This window comes from Elephantulus edwardii, unplaced genomic scaffold (genome assembly GCF_000299155.1).
Source record: "Elephantulus edwardii isolate Elephantulus edwardi_28Jun2011 unplaced genomic scaffold, EleEdw1.0 scaffold00033, whole genome shotgun sequence".
Classification (NCBI taxonomy): Eukaryota; Metazoa; Chordata; class Mammalia; order Macroscelidea; family Macroscelididae; genus Elephantulus; species Elephantulus edwardii.
This window is the reverse complement of record NW_006399783.1, coordinates 19,884,812-19,907,995: the sequence shown is the minus strand read 5'-3', so window position 1 is coordinate 19,907,995 and position 23,184 is coordinate 19,884,812. Positions and strand designations below refer to the sequence as shown.

At 49.1% G+C, this 23,184-nt stretch overlaps 1 protein-coding gene across 1 annotated transcript in view; it reads right to left on the bottom strand.

Annotated features, from left to right (window-relative positions):
• The window catches only part of UNC5A (unc-5 homolog A (C. elegans)), an 82,276-nt gene that overhangs the window by 32,819 nt on the left and 26,273 nt on the right, over positions 1-23,184 (bottom strand). The gene's annotated exons all lie outside the window — the stretch shown is intronic.

Here is a 23,184-nt window from a genome sequence, read left to right as displayed (position 1 = left end):
TCCAGCAAGCAGGATTGTTAAAGTAAAAAAAAATTTAAAAAAAAAGAAGAAGAAGAAGAAGTTTCATCTCACATACTTTGGGCATGTTGCTAGGAGAAGTTATTCCTTGGACAGGCACATACATTCTGCTTGGAAAGGTGGAGGAATGGTGAAAGAGAGGAAGACCCTTGACCAAGTGGGTTGACATAGTAACTGCGTCAATGGGCTTGAGTGTTTCAGAGATTGGGAGGATGGCAAAGGATAGAACAGTGTTCCTATCTGTTGTTCAGAGGGCACTCAACTTAACAGCAACAACTGCCCCCCGCAGTATAGCAACTCTGCAGCCACAGTTCATCCATTGCCCTCTGATTCTCGGCAGCTGTGCCCATCTGGGCCCCCCCTCACACAAGGGCCTCCAGTTAGGCCTGTACTCCTTCCCAACCTCACTCCTGAGCTCACTGGGACTCCTCAGAACCTCAAACTGCCTCACCCTAAATTTGGTCCTGTGTCATCCCATAGAGCTGTCACCTTTCCAAAGAGCTCAGAGAGCCCTGCCAACCAGTGACGGCTGCCTATTCTAGCCCCCACCCCAGCTACTCTCCCTTCATCCATCCTCCCTCTCCTCACGGCTACAACACTCACCTCAGTCAGCCCCTAAACATGCTACCTGTAAACACCTCTCAGCTTCTGGGCCATCCTCAATTGTGCTATCCCCGTCCTATTATTTCTAGAAAGAACACTGAGCGCACACTCTTACTCCCATATATCGCATGGTGAGACCAGCTTCTCACAGCCCCAAATGACTGATGCAGTAGCCCCTTCCCTCCCACAAATGCACATCCTGAGCCCGGCTCAGCCTCTTCTACTGATCCCTTCCTCATGAAAAGCCCAGACATTCTTCCTCACGTCAACTTTCTATCTAATCTTCCCCACTGGAGCCTGTCCCCTCCAGCTCTGTTAATTAATCCTCCATTCTTAATTCACCCTTCTCCCACTCCTCTCTGCAAGGAGCTCTGACGGTATAGTGTCACACTACTACCTGAAAGGCTGGCAGTTCAAACTCATAAGCAGCTCCACGGGAGCTGGATGAGAGTCCTCTCCAGTTAAGATTTATAGCTTTGGGTACCTGATGGAGGGTTGCCGTGAAGTGGAACTGACTTGGCTGCAGTGGGCCTGGTTTCAGTTGGAACTCCTCTCTGCATTGGGGACACAAGGCTCTCCCTCCCCACTCCCCGAGTTCCCACATCTAAAGAGCCTAAACAGGCTGAGTTAGGGTTGGCTGTCTATGTGGCTTCTTCTTCCATCAGACTGCATTCTCAGTTGCACACAGCAAAGTCTGAGTCACCTCTCTGCCAGGTGCAGCATGCAGCTTGGGAGCTGTCAAGGGGGTCAGTGACTGGTGGTCTCCCCTGCTTGCTGCAGGCTTCTGGGTATGGGTGGCGGAGTGTGCATCTCCGTTTGCCATTATTGGCACAGGCCATGCTCCACCCGAGGGTAAGAGGCAGAGTCTTCAGCTGGCTGTCGTGAGACTGGGGGCCCAGAGCCCACTCTGCCTCTACCTGTGCAACCGTGAGCCTCTCATGCCCTTATCTGAGCCACAGAAAAGGGGGGACTGAATCGGGAGGAGGACTGACTCAGGTGCCTTCAGGCAGCTGGGGTGGGGGGTTCAGGCTGGGAGGTAGGAGAATGGAGAATGAGGGGACTGTTTCAGTCCAGCAAGTCTCAACCACAGAAGCCAGACTTCTTTCAAGAGAAAATGGAAATTCAAGCTTTTATGTGAAATATCCTGTTTTAAAATGTTGACAACTCATTTAAACATTTTAAACATTGCACAGGCCAAACAAGTTGGCAGGCCAAAGCCAGACTGGACAATGTCCAAGGTCTCCTTGGACTTTGGAAATCGAAGAATTGGGGCCACAGCAGGCTGCAGGGGAACCCTACCCCACTTCCAGATTCAGGTTGCTGCTCTGACACTATGCTCCCCTCCCGGTCTTCTGCTCCCAGGTCTTCCTACATGTGCCAGCGCCTGCCAACCCAGATATCCCTGGGACCGTCCTCATCACCTTCCCCAGCAGAGGCCTGTACCCACAGGCTCTCAGATGGCTGAGCAGGCACTCTGTTTGAGGACGCAGTGGGCTCATGGGAAGGGAGTGGGGTGACAGGCTTGTCCTGAGGGTATGCCCGACTTGCCCCTGTGGGCCCGAGTCTCAAATCCTGACCCAAAAGAGCCAGGAGAAGCTGATGGAGGCAGAGGCAGGCAGACAGTATGGTGGTGGTGGTGGTAACTCCACAGGAGGTCCCCCCAAACCCGCAAAGCCCTGGGCCCTCCCTCTCTGGGCAAAGAAGTCCAGGCCTGGCTTCACCTTCCAGCTGGGTAGAGGGTGCCTGGCCTCGCCCATCACATCCCTGATGAGACAGTAATGAGCCCTCACCCCATTTTAATTACCCGCTGTCCAAATAATTACCAGCTTGTTTATTTCACTTAATGGCAGCCTTACTTTTTTCTCTTGATATTGATTTCATGTTTTCCTGGTTTGTTCATTATCTTTCCTGCCCCTTTAATGGGCTCTGAGGTCTTGCAGGTGGAGAACTGAGGATTGGAGAAGACAGGGTGAAAGGTCGCTGGGGAGGACAGAGGGGGCTGGGCCTCGCTGTGTGGCCTGAGGGCAGCTGCTGCCCTCTCTGGACCTTGAGTTTCAGGACTCCAAGTGTCTGCACACCTTTCATGGACATGTTCTTTGATTCAATTAGTGCGGAATATTTTAAAATCAAATAATGAGAGTATGGGAGAAACAATGTCTTGTACTCTCTCCCCAAGGACCCCTACAGGGAATGGATAAAAACTTGGGCAAAAGTGAGAGAGGAGAAGGGTGGGTTGAAGAGGGAGAGGAAGGAGATGAGGGAGAGGAAGGAGATGAGGGAGGGGAGGATGGCAGTTAACACCAGAGCAGGGTAGGGAGAGAGTCCTCTGGAAGCCAGCCCAGAGGAAGCTGCAGAGGAGAGGCTGGTCACTCAGCTGGTGGAGGCGGGGGTCAGTGAGCGGCCTTCCCCTCACCATCCCTCCAGGCCTTGTAGGGGTGATAGATGGGTCCTCTACTCTCGAGAAGTCCAGTCCTTTCTTGGGCCTGACCTTCATCCTTGGCCTCCGCCTCACCTGCCCTCCGTTGCCATGCAAATGTGGGTGATGCTGTGATGTCATCTGGGTTGTGGAAGAGCAGCTTATTTCTCTGGTTTTGGGGAGAGAAGGTGGGGGAACAGGGCTAGGAGGGAGGGGAGGGCCAGGGCCTCTTTGGGTAAAGATTTAGAGTCTCTTGAAAGGGTCATTAGCTCTTAATAAATCACTAATAATTGCATGAATATTTAAATCTTAATAATAAAAAGAAAGATACAAAGGGCCCAGCGAGTCTCTCTATGTGGGTATTTATTGCTATGAGACTGGAATATATAAAAGTTGGTATCAGTCTGATTGAACCACTGTTATCGCCATAGCTAAATGGGTAATTGGGAGTGAGAGACGCTATCAGCGGATATAAATTACATACAGTAAACCGAGGGCATTAACTGAGGGTTTATTATCAATTATCTCTGCGCTTGTTCCCCTTAAAACGAACTTTAAGTGTATTAATGAGAAAATTTACAGGTCTTAATGAAATGTGGGAAGCGAGGGGGCTGAAAGACCCTCACCCTGGCCTTTTCCTGGTGCTCTCTCTGGGACCCTCGGCAGCCTTGAGACCAGGCCTGCGAGAAGGAGGGAACAATGTCACATGCCCACACATACTTGTGCACACAGTCACACACATGCTGCATGAGCACACAATTACCTGCGCAAGCACACAGGTATGCAGAGACATGCATATATACGCACGTGCTTCCCCATGCAAACACACACGTCTGCACAGAGCTAAGCTCAGCTCCCCTCCCCACACCCGCTGGGGCAGGCAGTCTGTCCCGAGGCTGGCACCTTCCCTCTCCTGGGTCTCTAATCAGAGCAGGGCAGTGGGTGGGGACAGGTGGTTCTACCCCAGCACCTGACAAAGATGACCCTGGGCTGGCTGTGTGGAGAGAGCTTCAGGGACCTGGCTGCAGCTGGGTGTCAGGCAGACCTTCATCTGCACCCCCCCGCCCCGCCCCAGGCAGAATGCAGAACGGCCAGAGCAGCACAAATGGAGGGTAGTGAGGTGAGAGATGGGGAGGTTTTCACACTTTTCCCCTAAGGACCAAGAAGCCTTTGTGGAAGTCTGCATCCATCCCGCATGTGAGCATGTCCACGCTGCTGAGATGCCACTGTTCCTCTCTCCTCAAGGTCGGTTTGACCTCAGGGACAACTCACTGCCAGCAGCTTCCTCTCCCCCGGGGCCACCACACTGTGCGTCCTCAGCCTTTCCTGCTCTGCCTGTCTGCAAGGTCCTGCACAGCAGTGAGATTTACCATGTGGGTGCAGCAAATCCAGGCAGGCCTCTCTCCCTGAGTTCACCTCCTCGTGGGAGGCCAACCCAAAGTAAATCTTCAAATAAGGAGTTCAAAGACTATCATAACCAGAACCTGGAGGCACAAGAACATGACTCAGAGGTCTGTCTGATCTTGGGCAATCAAGAGGGCTTCCTGGAAGGGGTGACATGGAACATCTTACAATCATGGAACACCTTACATCTGTAAGATGCTTGGGGTGTGTGTGGGGAGATGCTTAACTGGCCCTCAAAAAGGACAATAAACTTTCATTAGACTTTTTTGTCCCCTCACCTTTGCCATACTGGATCTCCTCTTCTCATTCCCAACTCAGTCCAATGCTATTCCCTCATTCCCAGGTGGTATCTGCTCTTGACTACAGCCCCTACTGCCTGGCTTCTGGCTCCACTTCTCCACTAAAACCCCCTTCTCCCATCTGCCAAAGGGTCTCTTGTTGCTGATTCAGGAGCTCCTCGTTGGTCCCCGCCTCCAGGCTCAGATGAGGCTCACCCCTCCTTCTAAGCCTCTGGTCCCCCATCTCTCCTCATTCCCCAAGGATGACAGACTTCCATGGGGTCCTCCAAGCAGATGTGGAGCTCTTATTACAGGAGCTCAGGGTCCCTCTCTACAGGAGCTTCCCCTGAGGTGTCCTGCAGTGGCCACCCCCAAACCACCAGCTCCCTGTGGCACCATCACCTACCTAACCGGAAGCCTGCTTAAAGTGACTCCTTGTCCATTCTGTCTGTTCAGACATTTCCTCAACTCAGAGCAACCTGCCTTTCATCTGTTCTACCGGCACTCCAAGCTCAGTCCTATCTCAGAGACTTCACACCTACTGCCCCCTCCGCCCAGGACATTGTTCCCATTAATAGCTTATTCCCTTTTATAATCCTGATTTCCACCTGTGTCACCACCTCCAGGAAGCTCTCCATAACCATCTCATCACACTCCAGCACTCATCATGCTCTGCTCAGGTTCCTGTTTGACTGGGTTCTGTGCTGTCCATCTGTTCCCCTGGCAGGGACGTGCCTGGAGCAGAGGCCCCTGTCTGTTTCATTCTACTGGCTCACCAGACTCTCTGCAATTGTTTCTGAATAAACAGACACACTATGGAGTCCCTGCTCTGTATCCAGTGCCCTGCGCTGAGTCCACACACACATGTGAGTATCCAGCTGTGAGGATAGGGACGAGAGGAGGTGATATGTTCCACATGGAGAGGAAAGGGACTGGGGTAGGGTAGCTGGCATTCCAGCTGGAGGAGCTGCGTGAACAAAGGCCTTAAGGCAGGACAGCTGACGGCAGAGCTGGGCAGCATGGGCTGAACCAGAAAGGGGCCGAACACCACATCTGGGCACTGAAACTGGGGAGCAGACAGGGTTCCGGAGCAGGGCCAACGGGCAAGGCTGATGGCCCGAGAGCTTTAGTGGATGGCTGGGGAGAGGTGGCAGGTGGAAGCTGTCCTTGTGTATAGAGGGGCAGTGTTCCTGACCCTGAATGGACAGTGAAGAGGAGGAATGAGCCTGAAAAAGTTGTCCAGGGCAGGGCCACTGCGGTGGGAGGAGGCAGGGCAGGGGGTGACGAGTCTGTCAGCTCCCGCTTGGCTAAGTGTACAGACGGCACGGCAGTCAGGCATAATAACTGGGAAAGTCCTGGCCAAATGCTTGCTTTCAGAAGAGGGCAAGACCAGTGTCTCCCGGTAAGATGGGGCTGAGAGAACCACTAACCTGCCCTGCCAGGACCCTGCATGTGCCACTGCTGATTGTAAACTGGGCGAGGGCACTTGTCAGGGACTGGGGCCAAGTGCAACACTGTGTGTCTGAGGCGAACCACTAAGCCAGAGCCCTGCTCGGGGGTCTCTGTTCTCCATCGCAACACGGGAGGTGGGGCTGCAAAGTGCTGGGGGACATGCTCTGTATCCTCACATAGCGTTTAAAAAATATTCAAATCACGTTTAAATGCTAGGAAGCTTGACATCAATATTAATTCTCCACCTTCCGAAGAATCTGAAGCTGTGGCCATGCCAGGGTCTGCTCCCTGTGCCACAACTGACTGGAGGGCTTGTGAGTTTGACTCAGGTCCCTACGTCCCCTATGGTACCTCCTTCACCCACGTGCAGAAACCAGGGGGCATAGATGATCACTAACATCCCTCCTAGCTCAAAAACTACAGCCAGTCCTCAGTAAGTTAAACACAAAATTACAGTATAAGCCTGGTAATGCCATTCCTAGGTATTCTCAAACACATTCTTGTCAAGTCAGAAATGACTCAAAGCTGACCCTCCGGCAGTTTTCAAAGGCTGTACACTGCACAAGAGGAGACAGCCTCTCTTTCTTCCATGGAGTTGCTAGGGGACTTGAAGCGCCAGAGAGAAGCCGCCTTTGGGTTAACAGTGCTACTCCCTACAATTTATGCCAAAATTGAAAACAGGTGTTCAAACAAAAATTTACAGGCAAACGTTCACAGCAGCTCTATTCACAACAGCCAGAAGGTGAAAGCAGCCCACATACCTATTAACAGATGAATGCGTAAACAAAATGAAGTGTATACATGCAGTGGAGTATTATTCAGCCATCAAAAGAGAGGGCATTCTGGTTTATGTTCCACTATTGGCGAACTCTGAAAACACTGAGTGGAGTGAAATAAGTCAGACACAAAGGACCACGTGCTTTATGATTTCATACATATGAATTATCTGGAACAGGTAACTCCACAGAGACAGAAGAGATCAGTGATTTCCAGGGGCTGAGGCGGGGCCCTGGGGTATGGCTAATAGGTATGAGGTTTCCACTTGGGGTGGTGAAAATGTCATAGTGGTGATAGTTGCACAACATTGTGAATGCATCACACGCTGCTAAATCATACATCAAAATGGTTATACCACTGTCTGTCAGGGTGTTCAGCCTCGTGGGTAAAGGAGTTGCACTGCCAGCTCAAAGAGAGGCGGTTTGAATCCATCAGCTGATCCTCGGCAGAAAGACAAGCAGTCGCCTCTCATGTGATTTACTGCCTCTGAAAACCTGCGGGCAGGTCCGCTATGAGTCAGTTCTGACTCAATGGCACCTAATAACAATATGATGCTGGAAACTACGCCATCAGGATTTCAAATGCAGCAGTCATCCAAGTGGGAAAAGTTTCAGAGTAATTTTCACACCAAAGCAAACTAGGAAGAAAGGCCTGGTGAGTGACTTCTGAAAACCAGCTCGTGAAATCTGTGGATCACAACTGCTCGTGGGGATGACGCAGGCGAGGCCAGCACTGCATTCAGGAGGAGTTCGGGGCTAACTCGATGACAGCTAACAATAACAACAACAAAATGGTTAAAATGATGGGTTTGGCATGATGTGCTTTGCCATACATACATACATACACTTGGACCACAGACATTGAGCCCACAAAACCTGGACACAGCTCTCGTCCCTGTGGTAGAGACAAAGCCCCTGACCTCTCCTACCCCCGGCTCACGTTAAACACAAGGAGAATGCAGGAAAACGGAGCAAGAGTGCCACTAAGACCTGGGCCCACTGCCACCTGAGACTCAGGGAAGAGCCACCCACACCAGTCCACGTCCCACCTGTGAGCCTAGGCCCTGGAACCCAGACCAAACTCACTCTCAGCCTTTGTCCTGAAGACCTGGCAAGGCTGAGGCAAGGTGGGACCTCTAAACTCTCCTCCAAGACATTTCCATCAGCTCAGACCCAAGTCTAGCTATAGCTTTTAGTAAGAAAGTGCTTTGATCTTCCAAACTCAGTCCCAGCAGCGCCCCTCTCTCCAGGTCAATCAGAGTCAGTCAGTGTCTCTGTCGCTGTCACTCTCTCCCCGCCCCCACTGTCTCCTGCCTCTGTAAATATAAATAATCCTTTCCTCTGTGCCTATAATTAGCCCAAGTAGAATAATTCATAACAAACTTTATGTCCTGTGGCATCTTTCTTGCTAACGTGTCGCTGAGCGCCTCACAGGATCAGCAGGAGGGAAGCCAGGCTCCGGGAAGCAGCTGAGCGCCCTCCTCACATCTTGCCCCACGTCTGTCAGCAACCACTGGAATGCAGGCTGGGGACCCACAGGCCAGGCTGGGCCATCTGGCTGAGAAGAGCAGTGTCCCCTCTGCACCCTGGGCATCAGAAGCCCTGGGCACAGCCAAGGTGGTAACAAATGTGAGATGGCCAATCTTGAAAATCAGAGTAGGAATTGTAACAGTAATAAAATAAGAATACTCAATACTTCAAGTACTTAATACTTCTCTCCCATTGTCGAGTCGGCACTAACTCATGGTGACCCCATGTGTCAGAGTAGAATTGTATCCCACAGGGTTGTCAATAGATGATCTGGTGGCCTGCTGGGTAAGGGGTGCTGCTAACACAAAGGCAGGAAGTTGCTTTGAGTGAGAAAGGTAGTCTCCCCCCATGGAGTGATTTCCAGTCTGAAAACCTGGAGGAGGTCAGCTATGAGTTGGTTTGAACTCGACAGTAATGAGTTAGTTTTTGGTTAGATCTTTCAGAAGTAGATCACTTGGCCATCTTTCCAAGGCACCTTTGGTTGGACTTGTTAACCACAGACACTGACCACTGACACAGCTCACACACCCCTAGTGCCTTCTTAAGCCTCTACTTTGTGAGGATTTTCCATCCCATCAAATTTGTTCTTTGAAATATAAAATAAAATCTATCCTTTTTAGACTTCTCGTTGTTGTATACTGCAGTTGGAATCGACCCAGAGCTGACCCTCCAGTGGGTTTCCAGAGGCAGTTAATCACATGGAAGGAGATTGCCCATCCTTCTCCTGAGGAGCAGCTGGTGGCCTCGAACCATGTGCCTTTGGGATTACAACACAGCTTCTTGCCACTAGGCCACCAGAGCTCATTTTAGGTGTAGTCTGACGAATTCTGACATGGTATTAGTTGTTGGTGAAGAGTATTGAATCTACTGCCAAAAAAACCCAAAGCTGTCTGTCTGGAGGAAGCATGCACAACCAGGGTGTTACTTGGAGGCAAGGCTGTTCTCACATATTTGGGCATGCCATCAGGAGAAGCCCCCCAGGAGATGGACTGACACAGTGACTGTAACAATGGACTTGAGCCCACATCGCAGATGGTGCAGGAGAAGGTAAGGTTCAGGTCTGCTGTTTGTAGGGTCACTCTGAGGTGTTAACCTAACACCACCATATGGCCATGAATCCACCACCACAATCAAGATACAGAACAGTTTCTTCACCATAAAAGTTTCCTCTATCCTTCTGCTATCAATCTCTCAGCCTCCAGCAATCACTGGTCTGCTTTCACTCACCACCATTTGGCCTTTTCTGGAACATCATATAATGGACTCAGACACCGTGTGGTTGCATGTATCTGCTTTAGTATATTACATTGTATGGCTGGATCACTCACCAGGCTTGTTTCAGATTTTGAGGATTATTAACAAATGCCTTCATTTCTCTTAGTAAATACCTCAGAGTGAGATTTCAGGGGCATATAGTAAGCATATGTTTAACACGACCAGAAATATTTTGCCTGCTTGTTTATATGTTGTTGTAATGGGCTGTTGAGTCACTAGCAACTCAGAGCAACCTTATACACAATGTTGTTGTTATGTGCCATGGAGTTGCCTGCGACTCACAGTGGCCCTATGTACAACAGCTCTGAACCCTGTCCTGTCTTGAGCCAGTCTCACTGACTCAGACATAACAATTCCTATTGCCCCAGTTTTCGTGTCAATTCATTTCATCCGGGTCTTCCTCTCCTGCACTGTCCCTCCATCCTTCCAAGAATGATGTCCTTCTCCAAGGACTGGTCCCTCCTGGCCATGTGTCCAAAGTATGTGAGATGGAGCTTTAAAATCCTGTCTCCAAGGAGTAACTTGGTTTCATCCTCTCCAAGACAGATTTGTTCTTCTGGCTGTCCATGAGATGTTCAATACTCTCTCCAGCACCACAACTCAAAGGCATCCATTCTTCTGTCATCCTTAGTCACCGTCCATCTCTCTGATGCATAGGAAGCACTTGTGAAGACCATGGCCTCAATCAGGTGCACCTTAGTCTCTAGATGGACATCATTGCTCCTCAGCATTTTGAAGAGGTTCCTGACAGCAGATTTACCTAATGTAATTTGTCTTTTGACTTCCTGACTGCTGGTGCTAAGAGTGTTGATTGAGGAGCTGAGCAAGCTGAAATTGTTAACAATCTCAATCTCTTCTCTATCCATCAAGGTGCTGCCAATTGGCCCAATAAGTGAGAATCTTTGTATTCTTGATGTTAAGCTTTAATCCATATTGAAGACTACAGTCCTTGACCTTCTGCAGCAAATGCTTCAGGTCTTCCTCAGTTTTGACAAGCAAGGTTATTTCATCCGCACAACGTAGGTTGTTGAAGTGTCTTCCTCCAATCATGATGCCACATTCCTCCTCATAAAGCCCAGCCTCCCAAATGATCTGTTCTGCATATAGACTCAGAAGGTAGCGAGACAAGCCACATCCCTGATGCATTTCTTTCCTAATTTTGAACCACACAGTGTTTCCTGGCTCTGTTCTGATGACTGTCTCTGGTCCAATTGTATATGTATATGTATATGTATATGTATATGTATATGTATATGTATATGTATATGTATATGTATATGTATATGTATATGTATGTGTATGTGTATGTGTATGTGTATGTGTGTGTGTATGTGTATGTATATGTATATATGTGCAGATTCTTGTTATTCTCCATAGTTACGTTCTATGTTGTTGTTATGTACCATCAAATCAGAACAAACACACAGCTGACCCTCAGGGTTTTCACAGGCAGTAAATTGCATGGGAAGAGATTGCCCACCTTCCTCCCTCGTTGCTGCTGATGAATTCAAACTGTCTGCCTTTGGGGTGGAAGTGTGACTCCTTAGCCACTAGGGCCAGAACACTATGTTCTATAGTTACCATGAACACTGAATTCGTGGATGCTGAAGTATTGCTCCAGGGGAAATATAGGGTTAGTTTTCTTTGAGGCTGTGGTCACATTTTCATCAACTGATCAATATATAACCTTGTCTTATGTGTGTTTCTGTTTAAAGACCCTGATTTAATATACATTGCTGATTCATTACCATTGAACTCTCAGCCAACAGCATTGTAACTCATGCCTGAGTGAAGCTTACCTAGCATGGAAGGCACATCAGTCTTGCGCTTAGGAACACTAGACAACACTTCAGCTCTACACCTGGGGGTCATTTTAAACAGTGAAAGAACACAATGCAAGAAACACAGATTAAATAGGATGCATTGTGGTTCAGTAGTAGAATTATCTTTCCATGTGAGACATTTGGGTTTAATTCCCAGACAGTACACCTCCTGAGCAGCCATCATCGCCTGTCCATGGAGATTTGTGTGTTGCTATGATGCTGAATTAGTTTCAGTGGAGCTTTCAGACGACGAAAGACTAGGAAAAAAGGCCTGGTCATCTATTACTGCAAATCAACCAACCAGAGCCTTATGGATCACCAAGCCAAATTTGTAAGTAATCATTCCACTGTGCATGAGACAGGAGCAGCTCAGGAGGGCATCAAAGGACAATAAAAACAGCCTCAAAATGTTTACAGAATAGGAGCTGAAACGAGCCAGAACAGAGCATTACTTTTCAACATCAGTGGTATGTTGGACAACTAAGATTTTTTTGCCATGCTGCACACGTTTGCAAGGATCACCAGGGTACAATGAGTATTGACTTGGAGGTTATAAATAAATTTCAGTGACTAGGCAAATTCACAAATAAGGTATCTGTGAATAATGATGATAAATGGTTTTATGTCCTCATTGTCGGCTGCCGTCAATTCTTGACTCCTGGTGATACACGTACAAGGATATAAAGCCTTGCCCAGTCCTGTGCACCCCCACGACTGGTGTGAACTGGACTGCTGTGATCTGTGGGGTTTGCAATGGCTGAATTTTGTACCAGACTGCTAAACCTTTCTTCCTCATCTTAGTCTGGAAATGCTGATGAACATAGCTTAATTCAGCATCATTGCAATGCACAAGCCTCCACTGACAGATGAGTGGTAGCAAAGTGGGCACTGGTCAAGAATCAAACCCAGGTCTCCTGCATAGAAGGTGAAGGTTCTTCCATGGAACCCATTCACTGACCGTATAACTTTACTTAATTTCCTCAACACAGAGGAACTGGATGGTGCAAACAGTTAGTAGCTTGGCTACTAACTGAAAGGTTGCTGGTTCAAGGGCACTCATAAGTGGCTTAGAAGGAAGGTGTGGAGATCTGCTTTTGAAGTCACAGCCATGAGCACACTATGGAGTAGTTTAGTTTTACACCACCTGAGGTCATCATGAGTAAGAAATGACTCAAGGCAACCAAGTAATTCTCTCAACAACTTTATCTCTTGGATATTATCATGATCCTCCTTTAACAGGTGAAAACAGGCTCGGGGAGGTTCAGCAGCTCACCAGCATTACACTGGTGGACACGGAGAGCCACACAGTGTACCTCCTGATCCCTCTGCGAGGTTCACAGTCCTTTAGGCTCAGCACATCACAGCGTCTGAGGGTGAGTGGAGCTTCAACTCACAAACTGAGGCCCCAGGTCTGAGTCCCAGCTTTAACTCTTCTCTCATGTGCCCTGCATGTTGTACTCTCGTCCATAAATGGTACCCACAGTCATGGGTACCAACACACTATGTTGATGAATGGCTCTATAGTCTGAACGAATTTAGAGCAGAAACTCAAGGCTCACAACCGAAGCTCGCTCCATCACGGTGTGGTGTTCACTCTCAGACCGTACCTGAGGAAGTAAGAGCAGTTTCTGACAGGCGTGTCCTCCCACCCTGCAGCCCCTATGGACCATGTCTGAATCCATTCAACACCTAGCTAAAGCAGGTGGGTGTGGGTGGACAGCAAGGCAATCCAGGTCCAGATACCCAGAGAGAAGGGATGAGATGAAGCCCACCACATAGGTCTCCCCACCTGCAGGGCTGGGCAGGGCAATGCTCCCCCTCCTCAGTTTGCTCAATCGGAAGGACAGCAGGGGGCGCCCGCGAGCTCAGCCCGAGTCGGAAGGCCTGGAAACTCCCGCACGCGGCTTGTCCACGGGGATCTCCACATGGGAGGTCTCTCTCATTCTGTTTGTCCTGCTCTCTGAAAGGGGCCTGGCCCTTCCTGGACTTAGCAGATCCCCTTACTGTGAAGTTTAGGAGAAGCCTCTGTTTTGTCTTGCCCACACGCTCCCCGTAGGAGGCGCTCCCAGGCTCCCAGAGAACCCCCACTAGTTCTCCCCTAACACTCTGCCACCCCGTGAGCCAGAGCGCTTACGAGAGGGCCACCCCATACCGGGTCCAGCGTGTTGTTAAAACAAAGGCATGAAAAGGAAAAGCGCAGATGTTGAGTGTGAGCTCGCTCAGAGAAGCTGTAAGGCCTGGTGTGGAATAAAAGCTCTCTCTGCCGCCCTGCAGTGCCCCTCCCCAAGAATCACAGCCCCAGACCTTGTCACCGCACCCCTTCAGTGTTTCCAACGCCTTTAAGTGTTTTCTCTCCTCCCTCCGTCACTCAGTGCCAGTCCCTTCTCCCTCAAACCCAGCGAAACATACAAGTCCTTCCTCTCCCTCTGTTTCCCACCCCAGAGAGGCCTGGAGAAGTTAGTTTTTGGAGGAGAAGGTGAAGGAGGCAGGAAAACCACAGTAGGATGAGGCGCCTGGGATGCTGCCTCCTAAGCATCTGTTCTCTTGTAAGTGGCCCCACCCTCAGACTAAGCCACTTCCTCCATGCACACCTTCTCCCCATCACATGTGGCATCAGGACTGGAGGAAGGTTCAACAACAACCTGCTTTATGCAGATGACACAGCTTGTTTGCTCAAAGTGAGAAGGACCTGAAGCATTTAGTGCATAAGATCAAGAACTATAGCTTTCAATATGTATTACATCTTGACATCAAGAAGACAAAAATCTTACCATCTGAACAGGAGACAACACCATGATATATGGAAAAAAAAATTTAAGTTGTAAAAACTGTCATCTTACTTGGATCCACAATCAACATCCTTGGTACCAGCAGTCAGGGGATATAGAGAGGTATGGCAGTGGGAGAGTCTGCTATCAGATATTTCTCCAGATTTCTAAGGAGCAATGATGTCAGTTTAAAGACCAAGGTGTGCCTTATTCAAGCCATGGTCTTTTCAATCACAAGCTATACACCTGAGAGCTGGCCAGTGAATAAAGGTGACAGAGGGAGAATTGATGCCTTGAACTGTGATGCTACAGAAGAGTGCTGTTCTATGAACAAAGAAAAAAAAAGATATGTCTTGGGAAAAGTGCAGCTATGGAGCTCTTTGGAGGGAAGGACGATGAATCTTCATCTCATATTTAGGACAGGTTGTTTGGAGGGGCTACTCGTTGGAAAGGGACATTATGCTTAGAAAGGTGGAGGATCAGTGAAAGGAAGATCTTCAATAAAATAGACTGATACTGTGACTGCAGCAGTGGGCTCAAGTGTGTCAGAGATGATGAGGGTGGCACAGGATACGACAGGGTTCAGATCTGTTATTCATAGGGTCACATGAATGGTACTCGACTTGATGGCACCTAACAATAATAACAACCAGAGCAGCTTCTGGACTCTGCTAACAGTCTGGAAAGTCTGGCTTTCACAGGGTGAAGGTAGAAAAGGGCTCACACTCGGGGAATCTCAGGTATTAGGGGCAGCTGTGGGCCTGCCTAGCCAGCTGGGCCCTCCTGGACTGCCCCGGGTTCTGCAACACTGTTATTCCACCCCACTGAGCCAGTGTGACAGCAGCCATCCATCACCCAGGCTCCAGCACATGCCCTCGGGTGCATGTCTGCCCCTTCACTCCCTGTGGACCAGATTTCACCACAAAGCCCTGAGTTTCCTGGCTTCCAGTTTACCCTCTTCCATTGCCTTCCTGCCTAACCAAAGGATCACATCCCAGGTGCTTCAGGGGCCAGAGGTCCAGTGGATGAAGTCTTCAAAGAATGGTTTGAAGACCGAAGAAGCAAAGTGGTATGAAAATCAGAAGCAGCAGAAATGACTCCCTGATGAGAACAACAGGAGCAGTGTCAGGAAGGCAGTGGCACTTAAAGAGGACCCTGGCGGTGGAAGTGGGCTTCAGTAGGTGGGAATGACAGGGGAGGGGGTGCCAGGAACACCAGCAGGTCCAACAGCACTGGCACATAGAGTAAAAAGGCTCAGTATCTGGAACCTGTTGATTGGAACCAGCCTCCACCTCCCACTTCCCCACAAACAGCAGCTCACATTTTTTGGAGATCCACAGCTGCTCCAGATTTGGCCATGTGGTATGGGTGGAAAGATCCCCTGCCAGCTCCAGGGATAGGTGCTGATTGTCTTAAAACAGCTGTCTTTCTTGTCCAGGTATGGTGATGGCTTGAGATGGGCATGTGTGTCTACTGGAGCCAGTAAGGCCCTGGGAAATATATTCTGGGCTTTGTAAGAGATGCCTTCCTTCCTTTGAATGTGGGGACATGGGGTCTGGGCTGCTAGAGTAGTTTTATTACCAGGAAATAGAGGGTATGGAGTTGCCAGGAGCTACCCTGTGGAAGCCAAGGATGTCGCAGAGGCATGGAAAGAGACGTTCCAGAATGACGTGTGTGAGCCAGTGCATCAAGCTTTGCCCAAAGCCAGCCATACCTTTGGGCTTTTCTGTTACAAGAGTCAATAACATTCACTTACTGTTTAAGTCTGTTTGAGTTGAGTTTTCTGTCATATTGCAACCAAAAGATCCTTAACTGAGAATCCAGTTTGGCTGGAGTGTAGGAAACATGAGAAGTAAGAAGATAAGATTGGCAAGGTAGATTAAGAACAGTCTACTAAGGGGCGTGAATGGCAGATTGGGGAACTGCTATTTATTACCACAGGCACTGGGGAGCCATGGAAGGCTTGTGAGAAGGGGAGTGGCTGAATCACACTGGCTTCCTAGAATCCTAAAATACCATCTGAATTGGGCCTTATTAGCCTCTGCTCACCACCTCTCTAGCTCCCACCACTACCACAGCTAAATTAAACTGAAAATCTGTTTTGCAAAAAAGGCATCATTTGCTTACTTTCCCAGGGTCTGCAGAGCCGGCTCTGCCTGGGACAAATTCTGGGAATTTCAATAGAAGCCTATGAGAAGGAAGCCATTTCTCTAAGAATGGAAACTCTGCCAAGGTCAGTATTGTTTTATTCAGTCATGTTCCCTCCATCCATATCCATGCTTGGGAGGGTGGAGGGACAGCACAGGAGAGGCAGACCTTCGATGAGATGGATTGATTCAGTCACTGAGGTAATAGGGATAGGTGTGTCGGAGACAATAAGACTGGCATGGGATAGAGCAGGGTTTAGGGTTGCTATGAGATGCAGGCGACTCGACGGCACATAACCATAACAACTCTCCATATCTAAAACTGTGATGGACACGTAGTAGGTGCTAAATAAATCTTTGTGAATGAGGTCCCGAGGGTAAGAGTGAGGACCTCCACAGAGGCAAATATACGGAAAATAGTGCTTATGGCAATTAGCTTTAAATTACTGGGAGACTTGTCATGGCTGGCCTTGGGAATTTTGACGGCTAATAGAAACTTCTCATTAACACCCCCATTAAGTGGCCGAGGGCACCAGCCATCCTTTCCATTCCCCAGACACTCCTCTGCTTTCACAGGGAGCCGGAAGGGGTAAGCAGGGAAGGTAGAAGAGGCACATCCCATAAAGCCTCACAGTAAAGAACACCAGCAGCCGCGTGGGTGCTGTCTACAGTCCTGAAACCACGCGCCTCTCCAGGTTGCTCTCCGTGGTGCTGAGACAGAGCTCCCGGCTACTGTGGGGACTTGGAAAAGGCCCAAAGCATCTGAGGAGCCATGGTGGGGAATGTGGCTTCTATAAACCTGCCTCTCCTACTAATCTCAGTCCCCCCAGACCTTCTGCATGGGACAGATAACCTGGCACTGCTCCAGACAGGGCTGCTTCCTTACAGAGATCCTATACGCAGCCTGGATATCAGTCTACGTCACATGTCCATGCCCTGCAAGGCTGTGGGCCCCTGAAGGGTTCAAATAGCAGTTTTCATTTGGCGAGCCACTGCTGAGGGCCCTGGGAGAGATAGTCAAATAGAGATGGGCTCTGAGAAGGCAGCCAGAAAGAGAGGCTGCACACCAATAGCGTTCACCGGAGGGTCTAGTACGAGATTCCAAGCCTCATGGGCTCACGGGCACTGCCAGGCAAGGTGCTTGCGCTGGAAGAGAGTTCACAGGGAGGAAGTGGCTGCTGTGCGATGATGGGTGAAGAGGCTGGGGCAAGCTGGAGGCAGAGTTTGGCATTTCTACAGACTGAGCTGTGTCATCCCCCTTTCCCCTACTCCTGCTAAAAGATAGATTGGATTCTTTTTTAAAATAGAAAATTTAAAATTTTATTTGAGTGAAAGTTTACAAATAATACTGAATTTTCATTCACTCATTCACAGAAGATATGTTGGGGTCTTAGCTCCGGTACCTCACATTCAGTCTTAATGGAATGTGACCTTGTCTGGGGAGAGACAATTTTTCTTCACAGATGTTATCAGTTAAGTTAATGAGGTCAGACTGGAGTAGCCTAGAACCCCAACTCATAGTGTCCCTCCAACGGGCTTCGAAGGCTGTAAATCTTAAAGGAAGGAGACCTATCTCTCTCCAGTGTTTCAGCTGGTGGGTCTGAGCCACTGACCTTTTGGTTAACAGTCCAACACATTATGCTCTAAGCCACCAGAACTCCCTTCCTGAAGTAGTTGAGTCCTGTTCTCTCCTGAATGAGATCTTATAATAAACCTCTGGGCTTTGAGTCAGTTTTGACTCATAGCGACTCTTCATAAGATTTCTGAGGCTGCAAGTCTTTACAGAAAGGGACTGCCTCATCTTTCTCCCACAGATCAGCTTGAGACTTTGAACTGCCGAACTTTCAAATGACAACCCAACAATAATGCACTATGCCACCAGCGTTCCTTGGTATGTCATGATGGGGGTGAACAAACAATGCTGCATGCAGGGAAGGCACTACATGGAAATGAAGCTATGAGCGATAAAGGAACACCAAAGATTGCCAGCAGTCACTATAAACAGAGGCAGTCATGAAATGAAGCTCTTGAGTGGTGCAAATAGTTAATGTGCTCAGCTGCTGACCCAAAGGTTGGAGGTTTGAGTTCAGCTGGGGTGCTTTTTAAGAAAGACATGGTAATCTACCTATGAAAAGCTAGCACTGAAAACCCTCGGGAACCCGGTTCTCCTCTAACACACGTGGATGCCCGTGGCTCAGAATCATGGCTCCCATGCCTGGCACTTCTCTCTCAGAATGTCAGAAAGAATCGACATGGCTGGTACCCTGATTTGGACTTCTAGCCTCTCAAACTATAAGACAATAGATTTCTTTTACCTGCCCAATTTGTGGTAGTCTGTAATGATATTCCTAAGAAAGTAAGACAGGCATTTTCAAAGAGGGGGTGTTAGCAAGGGATCTCCATGAGATGTTGCAGTAATGCAGGGGAGGTAGGTAGGTATATGTGCAGCAATGAGGGTGAGAGAGGGAATAAAGCAGGATTTAGAGCAGAGGGGAGCTGCTGAGAGAAGAGACAGCTTCATCAGGCAGGAGCCCTTCCTGCACGCAGACCCACAGACTTGCAGGGGTATCAGGCCACTTCCTTGGGGCCAGGAATCTGGTTCTAACGGGGGACTTCCCCTTTGACATCACCTCATAGGGTGTAGGCCTCCTAACATTCTAATTTTGCCCAGGAACCACTCTAACTCTGTCATCCATGAACTTATCTAAACCTTTCTGGAAGCAATTTATATTTCCAGCCTGTATCACCTCTAGGGGAAATGATTTCAAAGTTTATTCCCTGCTGAGTGCAGCAGGATTTCCTGTTATTGGTTTTAAACTTGCCTCTCCTGAGGGTTGGTGGAGGCTGGGAACGGGGAGAGGGTTCGTTCTATGAGGCTGAGAGTGAGGGAAGGAGCTCACATCCTCTTCTCCCGGGCCCCTTCTGGTTTTATAGATTTCTACGCTGCCACATCCCCTCTCAGCTACTCTCTGCACAGTGAAGCTGTCCCAGGTGGGCTAGTCTGGTTTCATATGACAGTTCCCTTCATCACTACCCTCTCAGTAACACTCACAGTTGTACTGAATTTTACAGTTACCTACAAATGAGCTCGTGATTCTACAGGAGTCTTCGGTGAGGCAGAACCTGCCGGCATCATGATGTCCATTTCTCAGATATTCAGCTGGAGGCTCAAGGAATGGAGATGAACGATCCAGGTCTCTGAAATCTGTAATAGCACACAGGTTCTGCCAATTGCTGGTTGATGCCACATCTAAGGAGGCATGACCACAAGCAAGCCAGAGTGCTCGGCATGGGTGTCCCTCAAATGACACCGTACTTCAGAGTCCCTTCCTAACTATGACCTGCTGCTGTTGCTCTTTTGGGTCCCTCCTTAGGCAAGTTGTGTGTTGTCAAGTTGGAACCAACTCATAGCTAACCCTCCTGTGGGTTTTCAAAGGCAGTTAATCACATGGGAAGAGACTTCCCATCTTTCTCCCAAGGGGCAGTCTGTACATACAAGCCGCCTACCCTTGGACTCTGCATCTCCCTACCCATTAGGCAACCCTCCCTGAGGTAAGAAGCTCCTAAAACCATGCTCCCCGAGAGCCATCCATACCACTTCCCCATACATCTGTGGCCATTCTCAGCTCAACCCCTGCCTTTCCAGATAAGCTCATCCGGAGGTTTATCCCTCACTAGTTTGGCATTTTAGTACTTCTCAGGAGGGTTTAGGATTTAATGGCAAACTTGGTAATTTCACTGTACACATTCTCATCCAGATCTTTTATTTAAATTTTTTTAAAAAGATTAGCTCTCATTCTTGGCTGAGTTCATATCTTATATTTCTCTAGTCAGAAAATTGTTTATTCACTCAGATCTTTTGTTTCTTTTGTCTGCTCCTCATCAGTGATAAAAACAACTGCTTCCAATTCCTGATGAACCCAGTTAAAGAGACACACTTGCAAACAGGATCCACACCCCAGGACACTTAGAGCACTCACACAGTTGTGAGAGAGAAAGAGAGAGAGAGAGAGAGAGAGAGAGAGAGAGAGAGAGAGAGAGAGAGAAAGGCAGCACTTGTACAGGTATTGGCACCTTTGCATCAATGCCCAGGTGCACATCTTCCCTCCACCCTCACTCAAACAACTGCGTGTTTAAGAGGGCTTCAGTGCTGTCCTAAGAGCCCAGTGATTTCATATATTTGAAAGGAGAGACAGGGATGGACCCAGGTGGGGAAATGCCAACAATAAGTGTTCCCTGGGATTTTGGCCAGGGTGGATCCGGAATCCTGGATGGAAACCTCTCTCAGCTGTGGACAGGGACCCAGTGGCCCACCCCCCCCAAGTTTGGGAGCACTGATGGGTGACCTGGTAGAGTGGCAGGACCTGTAGGTGGCCCTGAGCCCTGGGGATCTGGCCATGTGGGGGACAACTGTCACTACTCTCCAGGCAGGCAGCAAGGTCACCTTCATTCATGGCATTTATTTCCTTGGTCACCTCAATGCCAATGCCTACCTCTAGGTGTATGAGGCAGCCCCAGGCCGGAGGCCCATTCCTGAGCTTCTACAGTGTGTTTCGACACAAGGGATTCCCTCCTCTGCTTCCCACCAAGCCACCCTGAGACCACTTCTCTGTCCCTGGGCATGGCCTGCTGAATGGACAGCCCCAGTGCTGGGTGGGGGCCAAGGACTTCCAGTGCTCCAGAAACAATTGCCACCTGAAGTCACATTGAGAACCAGACTCCTCGCCAAAAGTGCCACATAAGCGCCAACGGAGACCCACAGTGCTGCCCTCTACCTCTCATCTTCCATTCTGCCGGGTGACAGCTACACTGGCACATTTCCCCTGGCCACCTGTTCCAGCCTGTGCCCAGCCTGCCAGCCACTCTGGCCAAGGTACAAAGGACAGAGTCACTGAAGCTGGGCCCCACAGGAGCCCTGACTGTGCAGTGTGCTGCTCAGAGAACTGGGAGGGTGCCGGGAGGGATGCTGGCAAATTGAATTCTAATCAGGGACACCATCTCCCAGCACTTGGGGACAGCATCTCCGTGGGAGGGTGGAGGTGGAGTGGGCTCCGACACCTGCAGGGACACAAGTGGGGGTGGGGAGGGCCAGGAAACAGAGACTAGAGGGGAGAAAGACAGAAGGAGGGAGAAACGCACACCACTGGAGAAATCTGTCTCCAGCAAGCAGGCCCTGCTCCATTGGCATCTGTCCTGCTGTTGGGGGTTCTGAGACCAGATCCTTCTTGCTCTCTTTTTTGCCTCCTCCCAGCATTTTTCTTCCCCTTAGGGTCCTCAGAGGAGAAGATGCCATAGAAAGATTTTTAAAGAATGGCCCCTCCCAGGCCCCAGAGAATATATTAGAGTTCTGAAGTGATGGCCAGAATGGGGGGAGTAATCCAGGGATGACAGGGAGACAGATCAGGCAGGTCGGGCCTCTAATGCTGGCCATGCATCTCCGCAGACTGGGAGCCCGAGCCACTTCTCACACACAGACAGGATGGGGACAGATGAGGGGGGGCTGTCTCAGCTATTTCTTTGTTCTCTCTGTACTCCCAACACTGTGTAATTATTTCATTTATTCACTGGTTCTCTGGCTCATTGCCTGTCTCCTCCACTAGAACAAGAGCTGCGCGAGGGCACAGTTACAGCCCCACCATCCGTCCTGACACCTGTAGGGTCGGGCTCAGAACTTGGCACAATAAATATGTGTCGATGACATGAGTTAATGATGAACGAATGAGTGGGTGGGTGAGTCAACAAATTAATGTCTCCCAGGGCAGACTCACAGCCTGTAAACAAGGCACATCGGAGAGAGGAAGGTGAGCTCCTGAGGGTCGCTCTGAGAAACCCCATGATTCTCTTGAGTTTGGCTTCTTTCTACTCTGACTTGGCCATGTTCCCAGATATTCTTACTGTTCCCCTGGACCTCAGGTGCCCATGTTCTGGGCAAGAATTATAACCACTCATGTCCATCTTGTGCTTAGCTCTTGATAGGAAAGGGAAGATCTAAAAGATGCATAATCATAGTTTATGATTTTAAAATTTGTTACAAAGTCTCAAGAATCAGAGCAGTGTGGTAAGGAAAGACATATGAACCAATGGAATAAAACAGAGAGTCTGATAATACACACATACATCCATGGTGAAATGATTTTCCACAAGGTCTTAAGTCTATTCAATGGGAAAGGACAATCTATGATCATGGAAAATGTGGGTTTTATATACAAAATAATGAAACTGAACCCCAACCTCACACCATATACAAAAATTCATTCAAAATAGAGCACAAAGTTTAACTTTAAGAAGTAAAACTACAAGACTCTTAGGCAAAAACACAGAAGTAAAACTTCTTGACTTTGTATTTGGCAAGCAGTTTCTTAGTGATGACACTAATGACACTGAAACCACAAGGAACTCAAGGGAAAATGGTCAAACGGAACTTACAAAGGTGTGCACCACAGAGAGGTCCTCCCGATGGCTGTCGACTCCTTCTCTTGCTCTTCCTAAGTGTCTGGTCCACTTGCATCATAGCTTTCAGAGTCTGTCCCTCCCTTGCCATGACCGAGAGGCAGGCCTGGCCAGCCCTCACTGGACTATGGTGGCGGCACCAAGCTTTTTCCTCTCTCCTGCCTGCCACACTGGCTCTGCATGACTGAACCTCTGTGGTCCTTTTTTTTTGGCTACGAATGAGGCAATTTATTAACCCAGCATC